Below are 12,226 nucleotides of genomic sequence, written 5' to 3'. Positions count from 1 at the left end.
CTTCGTCCACAATTCCACCCCCTTCTAGCAAAAGATTTTCACGGTAAATATTAACCCTGATAAACCTTCTATAACTTGGAATGTTGTTTTTCTTCGAAAAAACTCTTGAAGCGTGAAAAAATGCATAAAATAATACACATCAGAATTGCGATTTTAGGCCCATTTTTGATTTTTGCTTCTAGAACCCAGGAAAAAAAGGCCTAGGCTCCCAAGGTTGTCCGGAAAGGGACAGATAATCCTAACCGGCTTATGTAGGTGAGATTCTTAACGTGAGCTAACTCGGAGTGCATGCAAATTCGATTTAGAGCTGAAGTTGGGAGACGCCACTCAGTTATCTTGAATAAAATTCGTGAAATTATACAAATTTTGTATTTAAACCAAAATATCAAGGATTTGGATGAACTGACAGAAAAGTGACATATGGGTGAAACATAGACCAGAAAGTTCTCTATAATTTTCCCATAGAACATGATCTCATCGATTACTCAGAAGCCAAGATAAGCGAGGTTTTTTGTTTCTTAACTCGTTTTTTCTGCCAGAACGCCCCAAGTGTTCATTTGGTGAACTTCAACTATATCAAAGAATTGTTGTATTTTGTGAGGCTTTCCATTTAAAACCCTATTTTAAGTGTCTTGGTCGAGTAGAGGCAGTCAAATTGGCATCTGAGTGATTTCAAAGCGTTATTATGGGAAAAATCAATTTTTTCACACTTAAACGGCAAAATCGGAGTGATAGCGTAGTCTGAGTGGAAAATGATGTATGGACGAAATGTAGAGACAAATGTGCTCTACAATTATGTTGAAGTAATCATCAAAATCGGTTCAGCGACAGTCGAGATAATTGAGGTTATGTGATATTGAAATTGGTTTTTCGACTGTGGCGCCCCTGGTGTTGGTCCCACAAAGTTCAAATGTTCTAGAAAGTTGTAGCATTTGGTGAGATCTTTCGTTTAAGCCCTCATTCATCAAAATCGGTCACATAGAACCGGAGATATGATTTTTTGAATTTCGTGAACTTTGACCCCTCATATCTCCGGTTCTATTGAAACCACAGCGCGCATACGCACCATTTTGGAAACGTCCTAGACTGGACTACAACATACTAAAATTTCGTTAACTTGCACAATGCCGTTTTTGAGAAAAGTGACTTTGAATTTCGATGAATTTTGACGCTATCACAGCGCCACCTGTGGTGACTTTTTGAACTTCCATCTGAAAGTGCTCATCGAGACGAAACCAAAAAGGTAAAATTTAGGTCGCTATGTTAATTAGAACCGGAGATAGAGGCCGGTCAATGTTCGAACTTTGACCCCTTATAGCTCGGGTCAGGGGTTATGGATCGACTTAAGGTTTTTTTTTGATTGATAGGTATAATCAACGGCTACAACATACTAAAATTTCAGCCCGATTGCATAAGGAATTTTTGAGTTATTTAACTTTTAAGATTTAAAAATTTTCTTTTTAAAAAAAGCGCCCCTAGCGGTGGTTTTATGAACTTGCGATGTTAGAAGGGGAAGTGGCATTTAACGAGAGCTTTCCAAAAAGCCCACATTTTTTAAATTCTGACAATTAGAACCGGAGTTATGGCCATTTTAAGAAAAATTTTTTGGACCCTTATAGCTCGGGTCAGGGGGGTCGGGGGACCTTAAGTTTGGTATTGATGGAAAGCTCTAAGGCCCAGCTATAACATACTAAAATTTGAGCCCGCTCGATGCCATAGGGGCGGAGCTATTGAGAAAACAAAAAAAGGGGGGTCTTCAAAATGGCGGAAGGAGGGGTGGGGGGTGGGGGGTCAATGCACCAAGTTGCAATTTTCATACGATATTTAACCTTTGCCGAAAACCGCAAGTCGGTATCTTTTTTAGTTTAGGAGCTATTAAGCTCCAAAGAGCGGCCGGACGGCCGGCCGGCCGGCCGGGAACGTAACTTAGCCCCCCATATATTCGTGATTAGGAAGTGGCGAAACACATTTTGGCCAAGTTTGAGCGCGATCGGACGACATGAAATTTTGTTAGGATTATAGTAGGTGAGATTGTTAAGAATCTCACCTAATATGAGATGTGGGATTAGCTATAAGAATATATGACCATGGATGATATTTATTTAGTAACTTGGAAAAAAATCAACATTTACGAACCTGCGACGTTACGAAGGTGCAAAACCTTCCCCTATATATACAATTTAAGTAAGTGCTCCAATTTTGATTTAATTGCTATACATCTTTAATTCAGAGTATATTATAAGTATTAAACAGAGGTTTAGAATAGAAAGAATATATAAAGTAGATTTAGGTGACTTTTACTTAATGAAACATATTTGACAGATTAGTAATATTAGAATAGAGCTTTTAAACGCTATCATTAACTGAATTTAAACTTGCTAACATTAGTTTAGCTGTTGGATCACTGTGTAGACCGTTTGATGAAATACACAGTTTTGTTAGGAGAATCACACATTTGGAATCATTATAATCACATTGGGATCACATGGAATAAATGGAATATGGACAGAAATTTGCGATCTTGAGTAACCCCTTGCGTTCATCTCAATCCGACGACGCACAGTGGGTCAGAATACCTAAAAAGCTGGCAAAAAATCGAAAAATATTTTCGAATTTGTGAAATCTAATACCGCCAAATAATAGTTGACTAGTATCCTCACTAAACCTCATACCCAGATTTTCTTCTTTAAAGTTATGGTACCTTGAAATAACACGTCAAAGTTGGCCTTGCATTGCGATTTTGTCGATTTTATATGGGAAAATGACATAAATTTGAACCAAAGATATAGTAATGAGGTCCCTCTCTATTATCAATTTCTATTTATTCTAGAGGTCCTACTCTGTCAAAAACCATCGAGAAATCCTGCTCCTTTAGTGCGATTTTTTGGCTATGATGAATTAAAGTTGCTGAAAATTGACTTTCGAGTATATTGCATGAGATCACATATAATGTTAGTAGAAGGCGTCTAAAGTTCTTAATGGTGTATCTTAGCTCCTGAGGAACATTACTTGGACGAATTAACTATTATTAAATATTACTGCAATTCCATCCCTACGAACGTCTCTCCTTCCCCTTCAGAAACCACTCTTTTTGGAATATTTCAAGAAATAAAGCGCCTTTATTTTATGTGTGATTCCTTCTAATCACACCTATTTTATATGTTTTATAGTGTTCTAGCGGACATTCCGTCCTTAGACACCTGTAACTGGAAAAATCGCCATCTTGAATCATACAATGTCAAAGTTTAATCACTCTGGAATGCCTATTTCTCAACCGATTTTGTCAAATTCTGATTTTTTGGAAAGGTCTTGAAATTTTTGACCTGTAAACATAGATCCTAATAGAGTATAAATTTATAAAGTAGCAATAATTGATGTGTTTCGCTTAAATTGTTTTTTTGACAAAGTATCAAAACCGTCAAGTCAGTCCAAAATTCACAAGTTTTTCTAAATATTTCTACATTATTTTAATTTTACTTCTCCTTTCCCAACTATTGAGTTCAAAAACAAATCGAAAACTTATCAGAACGATCTTCCATTTCATGAGAAAATTATATACGTGGCATCACCCCAAAACAAGTAACGTAAAATATTAAGAAGTACATTAATAAAAGAACTGACAGAGTGACACTCATTTATTTTTTCATCTCAATGGTAAAAAATTAAGTGCAAAAACGATTATTCTAGTATTCATTAAAACAATTTTTTTAAATTTAATTTACATTACTAAATTTAGGTTCTTTTACTATGAGAACGCTTCTTCAGTATCCATTCATACATTTAGGTCTCATCCTTTGGAGACTTACAACTAATAGAAAATCACAATGTTTGCAGCTTCCTCTTATAAATAATATAGGGTAAAGTGTATAATTTGGAATTAGTGTTACAAGTTGGACAATTCGCCGGTACAAGTTGGACATGGCTTTTTTCTTGATAAATACAGTACAAAATTTGTTTTTAAGCAATAGAAACCAAATTATAAAACTAAAGCATTAAAAATATACAAATAAAAATGCAGTACTAAATTTATCAAGATAAAAAGGCCTGTCCAAATTGTACCATTGTCCAAATTGTACCATTGTCCAACTTGTACCATTTTACTACATAAAAAATTAAAAAAATCTTTTTCATATTGGGTTATAGAGATATTTTAAGTTTAAAATTCGTCAGCCATACTCTTGAATGAATTTAAGAAAGCAATTAAATTTAAGTCGCTTGTAACATTGTAAGAATTCAACTCTATAGCTATTATGAAATTTAAAAAAAAATTGTAATTTATTAGACTGAATAATAATATTTTAATAAAATAAAATTGTTAAAAAATGTGTTTTCCTTCTGTATTATGCCCAATGCACAATAACTTTTGTTTTGTAAATATGTTTTTGACATTTCAATGAGAGTGAATGAAACAGAGATCTATTCATCTCGCTCTCTCTCATAGGAAATTTTGAAAACACCTTAGCAAACAAAAGTTATTGTGCGTTGGGCATTACAAGTGTGGAGCTGTTATCTAAAACTTGATTTATCACAAATAACGGTGTTTTGTGTGGTTTTAATGCCAAAAGACAATTTTTATAGGAAAACATATGGTCCATTTTTTTTTAGAATAATTAATATCCCTATCTCATCATTTAACCGGTAATGTTCCAATTTTTTCTTTAATATCCTTGATTATCATTAATATCTCGAAAAGGATAATCTAATGGGATTTACCACTTTAGCAAGTATATTCTCCTTGAAAAAAAGAGCTAAAGGCTATAAAAGATCATAAAACTGCAAAAGCAAAATTTCTACAAAAGAAAATTCCAAGGTCTTCATACTAAAAAATAAATATTTTTCTTCTAATAATAATATAAAAATTTTAAACAAATAAGTGTTAATTCTGCATAATTATTAGAAAATAAATCATACTAGAGTCATTCAGAATGCAAAAATACCATAAAATATTTTTTGTCAGGTTTTTGGGTATCCTGCCCCACTGTGCGACGGTCAATGGAACATCCTCAAATAGTTACTTCCCTTAAAATTTCCCTCAAAATCGAAAAACCGTCGGAGTTTTGCCTTTTTTTTCTTTCTTTAAACGATTTCTTAAGCTACTTTGAAAATATTCTTATTAATGTAAATCCTGCGTTTTTTGAATTAAAAACATTTACAGGAAAGAAAATCACTCAAAAATCCCATTTAAAACCGTTTAACCCTTTAAGGACGATTGGAACACCGGTGTTTTCATTCCGTAAATTTGTGTCTCGTTGTTAAAGGGTTAAGTTGAATTTTGTTTAACTTGCAGGGATAAATCAAGGAGGAGATATTAGTTGAAAAACTGTGTACACCACTTCTAGCACTTCCTAAATTTGTATGGAAAACGTCAAAGACTTCCACACTTCTGGAAGTGCCATAGGTGATTTTCAGCACTTCTTGCACTTCCAGGCACTTCCAAGCACTTTCTGGCGTTTGAATTTAAAAGAAATGACTAAAATCTAATTTGAATTTTCTTGAACAGTTGGATTACTATTTTTCATTCTTTTGAATATAGTATAATTGCATTTTAATTTAAACTTAAAATAAAAGCTCTATGTTTAAAATTTCTATTGGAAGACTTATTTTCTAAACTAATCGGGAAAATTTATTCATGTGGAATTACTCTGCAAACTTCAGTGTTATAATAAATTTATTTTTTTTACTATGAAATAACACTCATTTCGTAGTTCCATGAACTCAATAATTTTCTTAAAATGTGATTTTAATTTAGGTGGCGAAAAAGTACTGACTCTACCCTACACTACTTTAGTCGTTGTTTTGAATTGTTTTATTTTTTCATGCCCATATACAGAAGGTACATCGTAGGACCAGAGGAACCAACATATAAGGAAAAAGTTATTTTTCTGCTTTTGTAGTGGTAGTCGCCAGTATTTGAAAAAAACGTCGCCAAGATTGCTTTTTAAAGCCAATTTGTGAAGTTCAATTAATGAAATTTCAATAAAAATTGGTGTAAACATAAAGAAAATAGTTTTTAGAATTAGTTTTGTGACAGAATTGGTTAAAAGGCATGATTTGATAGCAAAAATAGGCTAAATACGGCCAGCCTAGCGACTTTTGCAACATTTCATAATTCGTGGAAAATTATTAAAATCACGTGGAAAATCGGTGATTTGTAAATTGGAACAGAAAATTGGGGAGTTTTGGAAGCTCTTCTGGCTATTTATTTTTTGAATTCTCCGTGGAAAATCTTCTAAAAATTGCCTTGAAAAAGTGTTTACTTTGCTCGAAAAATGCACCCAATACGGTTCAGTTGCCAAATAGAAGATGGTGGACAGTGCCCTTTGGAACATTTCTGTTGATGTTTTCACGTCATTTTGCACAGAAGTAAGCAAATTCCCGTAGTTAAATCATCAAAAATTATTAAAGAAGTGGTCAGTGAAGTGATTTGTGGGAAAATTCTGTGAATTTTACCGTTTTTTCTTGTGTTTTTTTAGTGTGAAAACTGCCCTCGAAAATTGCCCTGAAGACCGTATTTGTCATCTGTTTTGGGGCTCTTGGTGGCTTTTTTTTTAGACATCCTGATACTCTATCTTCTCGGGAAGAAGCCCTAGAAGTTCTAGGTAGCCTCCCAGAGAATCCGTGTACTGTTAGGAAGCCTTACGGACACAGAAACTAATTCCATTATATGACCAGAAGTGTCATTGACTGGAAAGAAATTCCTTTTTGTCCTTCAAGAATTGTAAAAATTTCACATCCTTTGCACTGTAATGATTCTAGAATAGTTTCTTTTTCTTTGTAAAGGAAGAAGAGAATAAAAATGTTACAAGAAAGATTAAAATTTTCCAATTTTCTATCAGTGTTCGTTAACCCATTGTCTTTTGGTCTCGAAAAAACCTGCAAATTTCACAAATTTATCACAATTATCATATTTTTTTAAACTTTATTAGCTCTCTCTCAACAAAGTTAGGCAAGAAGAATTCCTCAAGAATAATAAAAATTCCTAAAAACATTAAAAAATAAATGCAACAACAGCCATTTTTTTAGGGTTGCCAGATTTGAATGCAAAAATGACTTTCTCCTTTAGTAGTGGTTCCTCTGGCAAAACCATCTCAAAGAATCCACTACTTATTACACTTATTCTTTGAGGCTATTTACACCGTCGCATTGGATTGAGATTGAACTGTCTCAAAATCTGATTTCGAATAATATAAGTCTTAATCTAAGGTCGCAATCTAAACGATTTTATTGAGGTCATTTAGACTGTCGTATTAGATTTTGACTGAATTGTCCCAAAAACCGATTTTGGGACAATTCAATCTCAATCCAATGCGGCGGTGTAAATGGCCTCAATGACTTATTACACTCGAATACTTTTCAACTAATTTTCAACTAACTTTTTGGATGGCATTCAATTAAGTTTCCTCTATTGAAACAGAGGGCGTTAGTGAAACGATATTTCAATTTTTTTTTAACGAGGATTTTAATGAGGAATTGACGATACAGTAGACTCTCACTCAATCGGCTCTTTCTCAATCGGGCGTCAAATTTTGTTGACAATTTTCACGTTTAATTATTAAGGTAATTTGCTCAAATTCGCTGTAGTTTCTCCTATTTTATCGTGATTCTTTATAAATGAGCGCTTTTTGTGGAATTAACAAAGACTTTGACGCTCAATTCTATCGCTAAACCGGATGACATTTCGCCCCATATTCCCGATTGAGAGAGAGTCTACTGTAATTGCAACAAAAACCAGCATAAATTTAGTTCTCCAGGGGATGGATTATGTAAAAATCGTGAACATTCACTGGTGAAACGTTCACAAGTGAACGGATTCACCGCTCGCGTTCACAACTGCTAGAAAAGTGATTATGAATGAGTGAGTGAATCAGTTGCGGTGAAAAACTGCTAGAATGAATTTGAAGACGTCAAAAATCATTGTTTTTGTTCAGTGATCATGTAGTTTTTCACAAATTTTCTAAGTTTTTCGCGATATTTTAGTGAAATTGGTGTTAAAATAATACAAAAATGTGTACAAACCCGAGAGCAGCGTCTGAAATTTTGTCAATCTTATCGTTTTGCCACGAAAACAGTGTTTCGATAAAGTATATTTTGGCAATTTTTTTGCGTTAAATGTTTTATAAATTCAATGATTTCGAGTCACATTATATACTAGTTATGTGAAAATAACATTAATTCCGGTTCTGCAATGTAGTTTTCGTCCTAAAAATTCCATTCACTTCCAGTTTCACCGCATCAAATGACGGTGAAAAATTTAACCTCAAAAAAACTGAGTGAAGTGAATCGTTCACCGCCTTCATAATCGCATTTTAGCGGTTCACTAGTGATATGTTCATTTTGACCTGTCAAGTGAATCGTTCACTGTGGTACTTGTCCTCGCTCTCTTCATTCTCGATCACAATTATCACAACTACTCAATAAAGTTTGCCAAAAATATTAAAATAATTATGCATGTCGCATACTAAAACAACATAACCTAACTTAAAATCAGTGTTTTGAAATCAACGGTCGATAAATTGTGGACTATAGAGCGATGGCCTATAGCGAGACTCTACTGTACTTACATAATCCACCCCCTGGACCTGTGAATCTTAAATTTCTATTTTCCGTCTTTGAAAATTGATTGTTTTTTTATCTTCTAATTTACAGATCACAAAAATTGCATCTTTAAAAAAAGAAATCCTTCCACATAAACGAGGTTTTTGATGCTGGACATGGATAACCAATAAATGAAGAGGGAAAAATTGTGAAAAGATTTTTTTTTAAAATTACACGCTAGAAATTACACGTTTTTTTAATTTTACACACTCCTTTTTACACATTTTTGAAAATTACATTCTGCAAAATACACGCAAAAAAACATTACACGTTGAAGATTACACGTTTTAAAAATTACACTTTTCCCAAAATTACCACTATAATAGACATGTCAAAAATTACCTACTACAGTAGACTCTCTCAAATTCGGGCATTTGGGACCAAAATGTCAGCCGAATTCGAGAGAAATTGTATACACATATTGAGTTTACACATTCATTTATAATGTAAATTGCATGAAAATACCTCAATAATGCAAAATCACATCAAAACTAAGGCAAACCATGCCAAATTTGAGCATATTTCCTTCATTTGATAATCATAATCAAACTTTAAAAATGACAACAAACTTTTTTCAAATGTAACCGCTGCCCGAATTAAAAAGGGCCGAATTTGCGACAGTCTACTGTATTTTCTAAATAAAATTTACTAAATTTTCTGTGTAATTCTCCACGGAGAAGTCCATTGAAGTCCATTCGGTAATTTTACTTTGTTGTTTTTTTTTTTGTTTAAGAAAAACGTGTAAATAGTTTTAGAATCTCTAGAATTAATCAATTAACCCTTTGAGTGACCGTTTAAATTTGAATTGTTTTGGCATTTTGAAAAACAGAAGAAGAAAAAAATTGTTTTTTTGGAAAGAGGGGGGATTTGTTGTTTAGCCGGCGCCCATTTGGCGGCCATCTTCCCATCCTCCCTCGCGATCTCCGCGCCATCTGCTCCCCTCTTGGACTCTCCTTTTTTTTCTTATTCTTCTCTTCGCTCTCTTTCATTTTCGCCTGCGCACTTGGCTTCGTGCACTTCAATAAACTCTCCCAGAACAAACTTCGGATCCCATTCGGATTGAGCCCCCGCGTTTTTTTTTCTTTTCTTTTTGTGCGTTTTATTCATCTTTAAACGAGAAAACAAAAAAAAAAGCCCGAAACAGAGAATCTTTTTGGATCTTTTTTTGATATTTCCTGCGTCATTTTTGTAAAGGGTGGGGGTAAATGTCATTTAAATGAGAGGGTAGATGGCCCCACTGTCCGCCCACTGTCACACAATTTATTTTGCCCATTTTTTTCTTTCGTCGTGCGTTAAAACTGTTAAAAGATCGTCTCCACACAGACACAAACGCATTTTTTTCTCCCGTCATTTTCTTCTTCTTCTTCGTCTGATTGCTCAAATGGAGCCCCCCCTTAGATGGCCAAAAGGGGGCACTCTTTTGTGTTCTTTACCTCCGGAATCTCTCTTTCTCACTCACTCTATCTATCTCCCGTCTAAATGGCCGGGAACACTTTCAGTGGGGGCAATAATTCCACCACAAAAACACACATTTAAAATGTTTCTTATTCTGTCAAAAAAAAAATCCCCCGCAATACACACACAAAAAAAATGTCAAAATGAAATTTAAAAAAAAAAAATTGTCGAAACAAAAAAACACACCACGCCCGTATTCGCCCAAAAGAAACAACAGAAAAAAAGCTAAAAAGAAGAATATTTCTAATTCCTTTTGCACCACGTGAGAGAGAATTTTTTTTATTGTCACACAAAAACACAAAAAATTTCTGTATTACACGTTCCGTAACATAATTTCTTCTTCTTCAAATGTATAACCTCACGCGGCGATTTTGAAATGATGATCGTACATTTGGGACACGCACAGCGTCACGATATTGACGGCGCAGCTGTAGAGATTGCACTGACATCGACTTGTCGTCCAGCCAGTGCTGGCAACACCCCCTTCAAGCACACACAAGACAGAGATAACTAGATAATATCCACTGTGTGAGGGAGACAAATACAAAATAATCCAAAGTGTGGGAATAGAGACAAATATACACAGGCATCACATTGTATGTGCAAGAAGAGAGAAACACCATCGAAAGAGGGAATGAAACAACAAGATACACCGGATTAACATAAGCAATATTCCCAATAGACTTTTTTCTACACGTAGCAAACAGAATATATTACACCAATCAATTCAAATTTTCTACACGTAGGGGGAGTTCATGCAATTTGGGACACTGAAATTTGGGACTAAGTCGATCAGGATTTATTTAATTTTTTTTTTCAATGTAAACAGCAAATTCGAATTGGATTGGATAATTGTCCCAAAGTGTCCCAAAAATTTAGCACTCAATGGTTTTTGATCCTCCAGAGGAACCACTACTAAAGGAAAAAGTCGTTTTTGCATTCGAATCTGGCAACACTAAAAAAAAGTGGCTGATGTTGCAATTTATTTTTTAATGTTTTTAGGATTTTTTGTTAGGGGAAGTGTGCCAAATTTCGGTCAGCTTCTAATTTCGGCCACTTTGATTGTAATTTCGGCCATGCAAATAATCTTGTATGTAGTCTTCGAATAGTCAATGAAATCATTTTCTTTTTAAATATTTATTAATTTTAGGATGTAGGGGAATATAGGCAGCCTTCGCATATTTTTTCGTGCTTCATATTCAGGACTTTTTTCTGACTAAACTGTAAAATGGGTCGTGAATTGCACTACACCAAAAAATTCTCTGATCTTTCAGGTTTCTATGTATGCCTATAGTTCACTATTACAGAATTCTTGGTTTTTCCTGGACAGAAAAATGAAAAAAAATGTGACGATTTGTGCGATTCTTGTCCCCGGGGGAAGCGTTCACACGATGGGGGTTTGGGTTCGTCATTGCTTTTTTTCTCCAAATAAATTTTATCTACAATTAAAAATTATTTTCCGATTGTTATACGTGAAACCGCGGAAACTCTCACTGCACTAAAAGAAGATCTTTAGAACACCTTTTTTTCACATTTTCTGGTGCACTGTGTTTTTCTTCCAAATGAATATCAAAAAATCGACTATGAACATGTTGACACGGTTCACACTGTCAATAACCGTCGTCTCATGGAGATGGTAAGGAGACTATACGCCTGTCGAAGAGGAAATGACCACGAATGTCTCACTGTGGCTTATGAGGCTTTATTGAGGTTATTATTTTCAAGCTGGAGTTGTCTGATATGGATGTGCGAACGTTCACACATTCAGTGTTTGAAACCACACTCAGTGTAGTACTTGCGAATTTTTCGCCACCGTGAAAATAATTTCCCTCCGATGCAAAAAATTATTACGTAAATATAATCTCAAGTATACTCTTCATCTAGGGTAAATTAAGCTAATTCAAAACCTGTTCCAATTGGAAATTTTTCGCTACTCCAAATGGAAACTTATTTTTTCCATAATAAATACTCTAATTATATTTTTATTCATATATTTTCTGTGCTATATATTTATTATTTAGTTCCTTGTGGTTCAAATGAAGCGTAAATCCATTCATATAAATAAGTTTTAACATTTAAAAGTCTCATTTCAATTGACAGTGTAACTTTTCACCGTCGAAAAAATTCATCGATCAACCATTTTTTCTAATAAAAAAGGCAAGTAAGCTGATTGTTG

General features: G+C 34.2%; 1 protein-coding gene across 3 annotated transcripts in view; it reads right to left on the bottom strand.

Moving 5' to 3' along the window:
- Positions 1 to 10,529, bottom strand: part of LOC129808704 (protein pangolin, isoforms A/H/I/S) — a 134,757-nt gene extending 124,228 nt beyond the window's left edge. For all 3 annotated transcript variants that reach the window (XM_055858486.1, XM_055858487.1, XM_055858488.1), the window contains exon 1: positions 10,029 to 10,529. The gene's annotated coding sequence lies outside the window, so the exon portion shown is untranslated. The remainder of the gene's footprint in view (positions 1 to 10,028) is intronic.
- Positions 10,530 to 12,226: the final 1,697 nt, after the last annotated feature.

Source organism: Phlebotomus papatasi, chromosome 5, assembly GCF_024763615.1.
Source record: "Phlebotomus papatasi isolate M1 chromosome 5, Ppap_2.1, whole genome shotgun sequence".
NCBI lineage: Eukaryota > Metazoa > Arthropoda > Insecta > Diptera > Psychodidae > Phlebotomus > Phlebotomus papatasi.
The sequence above is the reverse complement of the archived record's forward strand: the minus strand, read 5'-3'. Positions and strand labels throughout refer to the sequence as shown.